This window comes from Corvus brachyrhynchos, unplaced genomic scaffold (assembly GCF_000691975.1).
Source record: "Corvus brachyrhynchos isolate BGI_N302 unplaced genomic scaffold, ASM69197v1 scaffold17, whole genome shotgun sequence".
NCBI lineage: Eukaryota > Metazoa > Chordata > Aves > Passeriformes > Corvidae > Corvus > Corvus brachyrhynchos.
In genome coordinates, this window is record NW_008240046.1 from 6,310,333 (window position 1) to 6,321,760 (window position 11,428).

Consider the following 11,428-nt stretch of genomic DNA (forward strand, 5'->3'; position numbering starts at 1 on the left):
CCCCCCCCACCACCAGCCGCCTTTGCTGGCAGGACCCAGCTGCTCCTGAGCCACAGGATGCCCCTGCCTGCACACACAGCACTGGCAGCAGGGTCACGGCCGCCACTCAAAACTCCTTGCCTGAGGCTGCAGCTGCACAGCTATACCAGCCATTGGTAACACCAGGCATGGCTGCTGCAGGGCCAGCACAGTTGATTCAGTGCACACAGACCTCCTGGATGCCTGTGGGCGCAAAGAAATAATTCATTATGGTGCAAGAATGGGCTATAGAAGACCTGTAGTTGGTTCCCTGCTCTGCCATACACTTTCGAGGAGGCTCGTTTATTTTCTTGAGGCTCAGTTCATCATCACTGAAATGACTCCCAGGCTTCCTGACTTGCATGCTGGCAGTGAGGGGCAGATGGCTGCTATTTAGAGAAAGGGGTAGCCAGTCAGTTCATATCTAGTCTGACACAGTGGGGTAAGTTAAGAACAGAAATTTGGTTGACCTCGGTTTATGAGCCCAAATGTCAGAGAGCAGATAATATCTATTGTAAATGTCAGAGTCGAGGGATTTTTATTTTCCCTTTAAAAGAACATCAACAAAGATTTAGTGACTATTGATGCTGCCGTTCACACAGCCTCAGTATGAATGGTGCTGTCCACATACAAAAACATACCGGAGAAATATTAAAGGGACTTGCTTAAAATCATGGATCTGGTAAAGCACCCAAGCCCAGCTCAGCCTTCTTCAGCAGTAAAGCAGCTTTTGGCAAAACAAGACTCTGATAGAATCTGGCAATTTCAGTCTACCTTTTCCAGAGCAGAACACAGGGGTTTCATTGATATGCGGTGGACTTCTCACCTTTACAATTTATCCCCATGTGAAAATTAGCCCGCGTGAAATACAATCCTCTGCAGGTCCCTACACCCAGCCAACAGTGCCTCTGAGCTCTCCTGCTCAGTGGTCCATGGTCAGTGGAAGAAATGGAAAATTCCATTTACAAAGCCACCTCACAACTTACTGTTCAAGACTTGCTACTGTGTAGTAGGCTCTGCTGGTTTTGAACCCTATTTCCCCACCTTCACAAAGGTACAACATCAGTTTAAGACTCCTTTCCCCAGCCCAAATGCCTCAATGGCAGAACTGAAGTACAAAAAATAGGTGTTTCTTGTGAAGGAGCTCCAACCACGGACCCTCTTCAGGGCCTTGATTTAGCCTATCTCCCCCACTCCTCACCCAGGCCGTTTTTGTGTGCTGCCCTCCACGCTGAGGTCTCTCAACTGTTTTCATGAGCAGATTCTGTCTGTGCTCCCACTTTCTGCATCCTTCTCATTATGAAGATAATTAAATAATACTGATTACCAAAACATGTCACTGAAATCGGCCTACCAGAAACCTTGTTTCAAAATTTGCAACAACTGGTAGGTTACATTTACAGCCCATTTATGCACTCTTTTTAGCCTTTCTATTTTTCTGTTGTTTTTGCCTTTTATTACTCTAATAAGTACTTCAGGGTTTTCTTTTTGTTCTTTGCTTCCTACCCAGGACTCTTCAGACATTAGAGCGTGATCTTGCTTTCACTGTGCTTTCTAATCCGAAGTTTGGTCTAGTTCAGCTTCAATTCACCGCATCGTCCTGAGCTTGCACTGAATTGTCCATAAGGTCCTGAATATAATTAACAGCTGCATTTATGCCAGAAAAGCCCTAGTCTGAGGGAAGATGAAGCCACACACAGCTGGCCATAAAAACCACCACCCATTAGACTTTTTTCTCAGTGTCACATAGATTTAAACCTCCTTAAATTGTTTAGGATTTCAGAAATATTTTCCTACTGGTCTGGGTTTTTCCAGTTAAATGTGTGGCACCACACAGCATCATCTCAAGACTGTGGGATGCAAAAAGGCTTGCATTGAGCTACTCAGAGATGGCATGGATTACACAAGCCATTGCACCCCGCTCTTCTTGCTCTTAGCACAGCATTCAAGCAGAGCCTACCCCCAGAGCAGCTCCTCTGAGTAACCCAAGTGCAGCGATGAGCCACCAATTCCCATTGGCGCAGCTGTGAAATAACTGGAGGGGTTGGGAGTCTGTGTTGTACCAGGACTGCTTCTGCTTTGGGGCAACAGCAGTGACAGCAAACTGATGCTGTTACTACTCTGCAACAGGGAGGATGGGTCAGTTTCCTTTTCTGCAGAGCCTGGCTTCTCAGGGCTTCCAGATCTGGGCATCTGATCCAAGAAATCTGCTGAGAAGAACTCAGCTGTGACATGCATTTTTGCACAAGCAGCAGTGGAATTTGCACTGGTGTATTAGTGCTTCCTATGCTGGTTGGCCAACTGCTCTTACAGTTTGTTATGCCCTCAAAATTAAATTTTTGGTTACTTAAGGTCTTTCTAAAATCTCCTTCTGAGTTCTCGGATAATATCTTTCATTATCTAATAAAGACTAAGATCACTGCCAAAAATGTCTTGAATGTCAAAAGGCCTGGGATGCTAATGAGTCCCAGCATGCTGCAGGAACAGGGAGCAGCCACAAGCTTGAGACAGCCTCTCCACTTGAAGGGAAAATGTGCTTGGACACCTTTCCTGTGCCACTGAATCAAAGGGTTTAAAGAAGTCCTTACAATGAATTGCTGCTTGCTGGAGGAACCCAGCAAGTTGTCCTCCCTGTAGAGTCTCTCTGGGAGCAGAATTCATGTGTCTGTAGAGACTGAAGGTGATTGCTCACCTATGGCAGGTCCTACAGAGGGTCTCAGCAATACCACTCAAACACTTCAAGAAACTACAAGTGAAAATTGATTCTGTGGATGTTTGGCAGTGGTAGAGAAACAGAAATTTTTTTGTGATGAGGGATCACACTGTACATGCTGCCTCCTCAAGAGTACGGTACCAGTTGGAGCTTAGTGCACTTGTCGCCAGTGTGCAGCTTTGCCACTATTTCCAGCATGATCTTAAGCAAATAAATCACTCCCATATATAACTTCTCCACTTGCACATGAGCATTAGAATGTAATGACCCTAATGTATCTTCGCACTTAATAATAAACTCTCTGGGGATGAGGAAGGTCCCTTCCCTAGCTGGTTTTGCATTTGCACCTTGGATTTGGGGCCTGGATTTGTTTCGACTTCTTGGTGTTAGTTTGAAGCACCTTGCTTTGCAAGAATAGGTTTCTGTATTTTCATGGGAAGGGATGATTGTTATCTCCTGTTCATCCTCAGCTCCTATCCTGCGCAGGGCTCCCGTGCCTGGCGGGGTTTGGGCAGGGTTTGTTTGGGTGGACTTTCCCTCCTGGGCCTGGGGTTACTGCACGGTATCGCTCACACCTGGGTGGAAACACTGAGCACTGATACCCTACAGACGGCTGTGGGCAGCTACTCCTTTGGTCCCAGTTGGCTTTGATTTCAGCAGCAAGAGTCTCCTACTGATACTTCCTCAGCATTTAGACTGCCCACGTATATATGGGTAAAATATATGTTTCAAATATTTTATTTAGAAATTACATGCTTTTAACAGTATGTATTAAATAAATATTATATATTTATTTACATTTTTTAAATAATTTGATAAATTTTAATATCTTAAAATTAATTCACTAATCTCTCTAATATTTTGCTTTCTTATAATGGACTGAGCAGAGGAAAGGAGTTCTTAAGGTGGGCCCTTTTGTGTACGTTTATTCCAATCCTTTGTTTTTCTTTAATTCTTTCACCCTGAAAGAAGGGGCTGACGGCTTTTTATTTCTTTCCCCGGTTATACAATCATATTTTATTTAGAAATTACATGCTTTTAACAGTATGTATTAAATAAATATTATATATTTATTTACATTTTTTAAATAATTTGATAAATTTTAATATCTTAAAATTAATTCACTAATCTCTCTAATATTTTGCTTTCTTATAATGGACTGAGCAGAGGAAAGGAGTTCTTAAGGTGGCCCTTTTGTGTACGTTTATTCCAATCCTTTGTTTTTCTTTAATTCTTTCACCCTGAAAGAAGGGGCTGACGGCTTTTTATTCCTTCCTCTGACTATCCAATCCCAAACAGCTCTGTCCAGGGCTCATTCCCTGGCAGGCAGGATGCAAGATGCTGCCAGCTTAATAAAATTTGCGAGCAGTTCAGGACACAGACTTCACTTCTGGGCTGTGAACCGCACCTGACGTCTCCAGCTTGGGCAGATCCCTGCGATCCCCAACGTGCTGCCAGCAGCTCCAGCCGCAAGCGCAGTCACGCCCCAGAGAGACGCGAGGTGTTACTGGTACCGGCAGGTGTCACCGCGGAGGATGAAGGGCATTTGCACAAGGTACCAGACAACCAGGTAACCAGGGGCCAGGAGGAGCCTTGCGGGGTCACCTGGTCTCGCCGTGCCACCCCAAAGCTAAGTCAGCAGCTGCAGATCACGCTGCTGCAGAGATGTTTCCCTGACCTTTCCTGGGAGATCGCTGCTGCCTGCCCGGACTATCCAGCCTTCAGCACCACTGCTTTTATTTGCCCCATCAGTATCTAATCCAAATCTCTCTCAAAGCAGTTTAAACCCATTGTGCTTCTGCGGTGTTGTGAGTTTACTATGAAGAGATTACTCTCGGCTAGTGGTAGAATGGACACCCCAGATACAAATAAATATTTCCCTGGTTTCATACCCAGCATTTCTGCTTAGGCACCACAGAAAGGAAATAAAAGATCTTGTTTATGAAGACATTCATGCTTTCATCTCTCTGGCAAATCAACAAATATACGAAGCCCAGAGTACATCTGCCTCATCTGCAGTGACATACAGGTTCTGCTGATACCATGGTTTATTAAAAAATGTTCTGTTTCATCACAGTTTTAAAAGTGCACATGACACTGTCAAGGTTATTTTCATAGGATTAATATACAACGTTAGCTAAGGGAAGTACCAAGAGATGCCTATTATGTTTGAGTTTTATTTCTCCCCTTTTCCCTGAGATATTTTTCTAGATGGTTTGAGAGATAATTTAGGTAATGGTGCACCTATTTTGAAAGGCTTTCTTATTTGCTGATCAGCATTACTGATAATAGTTTTTAATATTTGGTAAAAATTTGGCAGCAGGACAAGAAGCATTTTTATTCTATGGTTATGCAGTTTCTAACACAAAACAGCTGTAGCCCACATCCATGCACCTACAATGCCATGATACAAATGGCTGGCAACTAAGTGCAAGGATATTTTTTGTGTGTAACCTGAGATACAGAATATTGATGCTATTAACTCCTATCATTCCCATGGGGCTCATCATTAACATCCCTTTTAATACGGAGAAAGCTTTGGCGGGTGAGTAAAGAAATTTTTCTTTTGGGTGTCTTTCTTCAATTAAATGGATACTTTATGCTATGAAGCAACTGCTGCTGTAGAAGTTATAAGATTTATTTATTTATGCATTTTTGACAACTAAATCTGTGGGACAATATCTTGGTGTCATTTACTCTGATCTGGCTTTTTTTGCAAAACCCAAATTATGGATTGTATAGGGACAAAACCACATTTGTGTTATCTACCTCCACCTTACCTCTCTTGATTTATGTCCCTAACCCCAGGTTCCTACATAGCAAATTAAGAGGGGGCTGGGACCTTCAGTGGGTGATGGATGCCAAGTAAACCCAGCTGGACCTGGACCTGCAACTGCTCATCCATCCTAAAGCCCCACCATTCACCAGGTTGTGCACATCCTATCATCACTGTGCTCTCCAGCCTCGATGGCACCACTGTCCTTCACAGCCATCAGGGTCCCCCACACCTGATGATGCTGAGCAGGTTGTGATGCTCTCAGGCAGGGCTGTGACATCCAAGACATGCCTGTTGCTAACGTCCCATGACCATCTGCCTGTGAGAGCCTGTGCAAAGAGATACCTGCACCTGCAGTGCAAAATACCACTGACTCTTAAATCTGAATCCAGTGCTTTCAGAGTCATCCTCATCTCACCTCCTTGTCCTTGTCTGATGGGGCAGGATGCTAATTTTGGCTCCTCTGGACCAATGCATGCATTAGTCATTAGGTCATTTATTACGACTTTTCATCTTAATCCTGATAATACTCCAGCTCCAGAAAAAGATTAAATGACAACAAAAGGGAACAGTGAATGAGGCAGACTCCTTTCTTATTTGAATCTGGGTAAGGGTACATCACAGAAAGGCATTTATTTGCTTAAAGAAAAACTTGCTGCTAGTAATTGTTTTACAGTTGTAGGGATACAACTGCCTCAACAACTCACTGTCAGCAGTCAATTTACAAAATTATTCTTCAACGATTCCCTGATTTCGTCTCTTTTCATGGACCAGAAGACCTTTTCTAATGGGATGGTTGGCAAAAGGCCTCTTCATTTAGAAGGCAGATCACGCAGCCTTATACACTTAGTTCTAATTATGAATTATTGGAACATTGCGACCTGAGGCATCATGCACTTACTTGTTGATTAATGGCCTTCAGACATCTTAAAAATAAACATGGGGGAACACCAAGTGCAACAGGAGGATTTTATCTTAATAATTTCTGCCCTTGACTGCTAACCCAGAGCTTCAGTGAAAGGATCTGTTCCCATACGTTCAGAGACTGAACACACAGGGGGACACAAAGGACACAGCACAGCTGGGTAATGAGGCTTATGTTTGTTTCCCTTCCACACCACTTGAATTTAATAAAACCTCAGAGACTCTAAGTTGCTTGGGAGAGAGCACTGGCCCCAAAGCAGCATAAATACAGAGTAGGACTGGATGGAAACAGGCATCATTAGGAAGAGGAATCCATGAGAAAAGGGGGACAGCACTCCCATGAACAGAGAAATCACAAAGACAGCAGAGAAGAGGAGAGGCAGATGCAGCGCAGCAGAGGAGGGTGTCTGGATGCCTTTGCCACCTCAGCCAAGGAGAAGGCAAGGATGATTTGATGGGATCTCAGCTGTAAGAGGAGACAACATAGATGCAGCGATGACTGCTGCTGAAGAGGAGGGGAAGGGACATTTATCTGATTTTTTTGCACCCTGAAATTCAGACCCTGAGTCTGGTCGAGGATGCTGCCTGTGGGATAAAAGATGCTGATTATTGTGGAGATTTAGCCAGCAGGATTGAGCAGCAGCACCATGCTAAGGACAGCACAGAGGAGAGTTTAAGATAAACAAGCCCAAGATGAGACGTAACAGTGCTGAAATGGGGCCAGGTGTCACACTGAACAGTAGCAGAAAAGCCTGGGAGCCAGGAAAGGCAGGTCTCTCCTAGTGCTTCTGCACTACAGACAGCTGCAGGAGCAATGAACTAGCAGGAAACCCATGGCTCTTGTGTGTTCACTACCTACATGGTACAACTGCACTCTGCCTTTGTGTGGAACACAAGCAGTCTGGGGCAGGAGCAACCTCGATCAATCAGCACATCCTCACCAAAGTAGTTTCTGCCTGTGTCTGGCTGGGGAAGTTTCTTAGGAAAAACTTAATTGCACAGATCTCGATGCTTCGTCTTATTTCAAAAATGTATTTTCTCAGTTGTTTAGTGACCCAAGCTCCCAAAAAATTTTTTAAAAAGGAAAAAGTCACTTGTCTGCTAAGATCTTACAGTTGCTGCCTCCGTGAAGGTGGGCTATGGGTGGGGATGACAAAAGGTGCAAAGTCCCCTCTGTGCTGCTGCTCTTGAGAGAAAGAGTGGGAGACAGGTCCTAGTTCAGCAAAGGATCGGGTGACACGTCCTTCCTAGCACAAAGATAACCATGGAAGAACAAGAAAAAGCAGCAATATCTCTGCACAGCTAGACTCCAATTCCTAACTCTCCTAAGCCACAAAAATAAGTGCTCTGGATCTACATTATAAATATGATCAAGCATATGCATTTCATGGAGTTTACCACATAATTACCCTAAACTGCATATAGGGGATCATACAATACATGTTAAAGGAATATTTTAATTCAAGGCAACAGCAAAGACTTTTCTTTTTCCCATGGTAAATTATTATTGCCCTATTAAGTCTTTAAATTTAATTTTATTTCTATCCATAGCCTAGGTGCATAGCAAATAAGGTAGAAATGAAGGGATTGTACATCCCCTGGAAATCAGAAACTAAACCTGCTAGGTCTCACCTGAACATCACTTTCACAGCAGTATTTTGTCCCAGCCTCTTTAGTAGCACCACTGCCTTAAGGTGCTGACTGAAAGCTTTCCATCCTCCAGGACTATCCTTTAAAGGCCTCTCTTCCTCTGCAAACACCCGGCACAGCTCCACAGATCAGCTGGCATGGACATGCAGAGAGGCAGAGCATGACTTATGGGAGGGTGACGCCGCTTCCCGCAGACCCAGGCACCGCACGCAGGAGCCAAGGCAGGAGGAGCGGGGAGCTGGCACAGATATTAAATGAATATGAAATGGGAAGAGCAGTAAAAGAGGGGGTGACCACACTTTGCTTTCTTACCCATCCCCACTGGCTCCTTTTATGGAGTGCTCATAACTACAGCATGCACACACCTGAAGTGAAACATGTTTGGGATTTAGGCTTCCAAGTTCAAGACTCTGGTTTACCCTTAACTCACCTGGGATTTGCAAACCAACCCTTCTTGCTTGAGGCTTTAGAGCATGCAGAGAGACAGGCGTTACAACAGCACACACCAAACCTCCTCTTGCTGCCCCAAATTCAGCTCAGTGAACAACACCTGCAGCGACTTCCCTTGGGGTGTCACCAAGGGGAACTCACTCCATAGACACAATGATTGCAATTTTGCAGTAGTCCTGGGCTATGCCAGATGCTTTTAATCTCTGTCAGGAGAAGCAAGTGATTGAAACAACATCACACAGTGTGCTGAAGCAGTCACTAACTGAGCAAACAGCAAGGTTGCTTTGCTTATTCCTTACAGTACTATCAAAATTCCTTACAAGTTTATCCTCTATTTTTCACCTTTGATTCTAGTTGAATAAAGGGAAGGCACAGAAATCCTGTTATAAAGGAGCAAACAAAATTCCTTGGTTTTGAAGGACTTCTGCCTCTCCAGACTGGCTTATAGCACAAATAGTCTTCTGTGGAAATCAACCCCCTTCTAAGAATAATAGAAGGCAATATTTTTAATAAAAGCTACAAACTACAATATTTCGGTAGTCTTTTCCCTCCTTCTTCTTGCTCTTGCTAACTCTTATCCTTTCACCCATTTTTCAACAGAAGGACTAACAAGGAATAATTGAGAATGATATATGTTCAGGTTTACTTGCCAAGTCTTTTTATACTCAAATATTCAATTTGTGGCTTCCAGTAATAGCAGGGTAGGCAGTATCCTTTCTCCTGCCCTCCACAAAAGAAAGCAGAAAGGAATTATCCATGGATTTAGATTACACTGAGGTGTTCACTACGTGTGAGCTGGCTGCCTCGCAGCCAGATGCTGCAAAACTACTCAGTATCACTCCAGACTCCAGACTGTGCTTTCATGATGACATGTCAGGGAAGCCTGCAGCAAGTTAGAGACAAGAACCATGCTCAGCAGCAGGTACAACGTTTTTTCATTCTAAACACTGCATGTGAAAATATGCGGGGTACCCACCTGGGGTGGAGGTACTTTCTGGATGGACAATTAGCAACACACATCATCTGGGTTCAGACTTGGGTTTCCCTGAAGGCAGCCTCACTGCTCATGTTTAAACCACGAGCTGAACTTTAATTTTAGCTGATAAATTGTAAGAAAAATCTCAAGAGGTCCTGATTTGTTGCGATGCATTCATGGCATTTTCCCACTTCATTGTCCCTTGAAACTGAAGTTTATGCTTACTGGGTGGGCTTCACTGTGTCCAGGGATACTGGACTCCTCCTGTAACTGTCTGCACCATAGGTGCCACACATTATGATATAAAAATATCTTCCCATGACCAGCCCTGCTGCAGTGGGGAGCTTGGGGAGTGACGGTCGGAGATAAAGCAGGAGGCCTGGCTGTGCCCTTCCCACCTGCTCAATAAGCTGCTGCCTTGTGCTCGCACAGTGGATCCATCCTGGGTCTGCCACAGTGATCCCTGGTCAGCCACACCGCAGGGAACCGCCTGGGCATTTCTTACAACCCAGGGAGGGTATGATAAGCAAATGACCTCCATGTTGTGAAGCCACATACTGGCTGCATGACAGATGGAATAAGATATAACAGTGGTAAGACTTTATGAAGCACAGTAAATGCACTGCAAGTACTTTTCTGCATATGCAAACTGGAAAATTAAATCCAGAGAATACTGTTGGCTCAAAAAGCCAACCAGATCCTGAGCTCCCCTCCTCTAGAGCCCAAAAGTATGAATGCACTAAAGCAATCCAGATCCTATTTGGTCATTCAGCTCTGATGACTCATCTTCCCTGAGCTCTCCTTAGGCTAATGACAAGGAAGCAAACACAGGCAGAACAGTATTGAACTTGGCATCATTTTGGCAAAGTTGTGTACCCGGGATTTTGTCACCAGGTACTCCTTGCACTTCTTGTGTCACCTGTGCCCCAAGAAAGAATCAAAGGTTTAATAAGCAAACAGTCTGTTTTTCTTTCAAGCCACTGATAATTTCTACTCGAGCCCTGGGACAGCCTAAAATTTTTCCCAAATAAATGCTTGAGAAACTTGCTGTTTGATGGAGCTTAAGGCAAGCAGCCAGTCAGAGCAGCTCCTGTAGGCTCTCTCCTTAAATCCGGTGTGTTCCCCTTGAGCTGTGACCTGAAATGCTCCATGCAGAAGTAGAGCCACACACGAAGTGCAGAAGCCAAGGGGCAGCCCCTGGGGATGCTCTGTCCTGAATCAGCTACCCTCACCCAGGAGTGGTAATGTGAAGTGGTGGCTGTGACCCCTCTAAACCCTGTGGGTGAACAAGGAAGAGTTACATTCCTAAGATGAGGCCAATAGCAGTGCCAAGAGTGAGAGTCACCAACATATCTCCTGCCCTCAGAAGCTGCCCTCCTCTCTCAAGAGCTCCCACCCTTGTGAATCTAGTTGGGCATTCTATACAGCACTTTACTTCTGAAGGAACAGAGTGACACACAATTAATAAATGAAAAGTAAATGTTGTAAGCACAATTTTATGACTGAAAACAGTTTAATTGCCCCTGGATGTGATTTTTGGGTGATGGACTAGATTTCTTACCCTGGTTTGAATATTTGTGTGCCTGTGAGCTTGCCTGTTTCCTTCACGCGTACTGACTACCCTTTAAAAGGTATCACCTCTCCTTGCAAGTTTCTGGGTCCCCACCAGCAGAAAGTGGTGCCTCCTCGACATCAAAAAAGGCCTTTCCATCCTTCTTCACACATTCGAAACCTTCGCATCAACAGCAATTTACCTGGAGGGGGAACGAGCTTGGCAATCCCTCAGCAGAGGGATCTAGTGCTGCCCACCCACACCGGGTGACACTGCGACGCTAATTGACCTTTTTTAATGCCGACGCCAAAGTAAATCCTGTGATACCTCAGGTCCTCCGCTGGAAAGGTCGGTCCCTGCCGGCTCCAG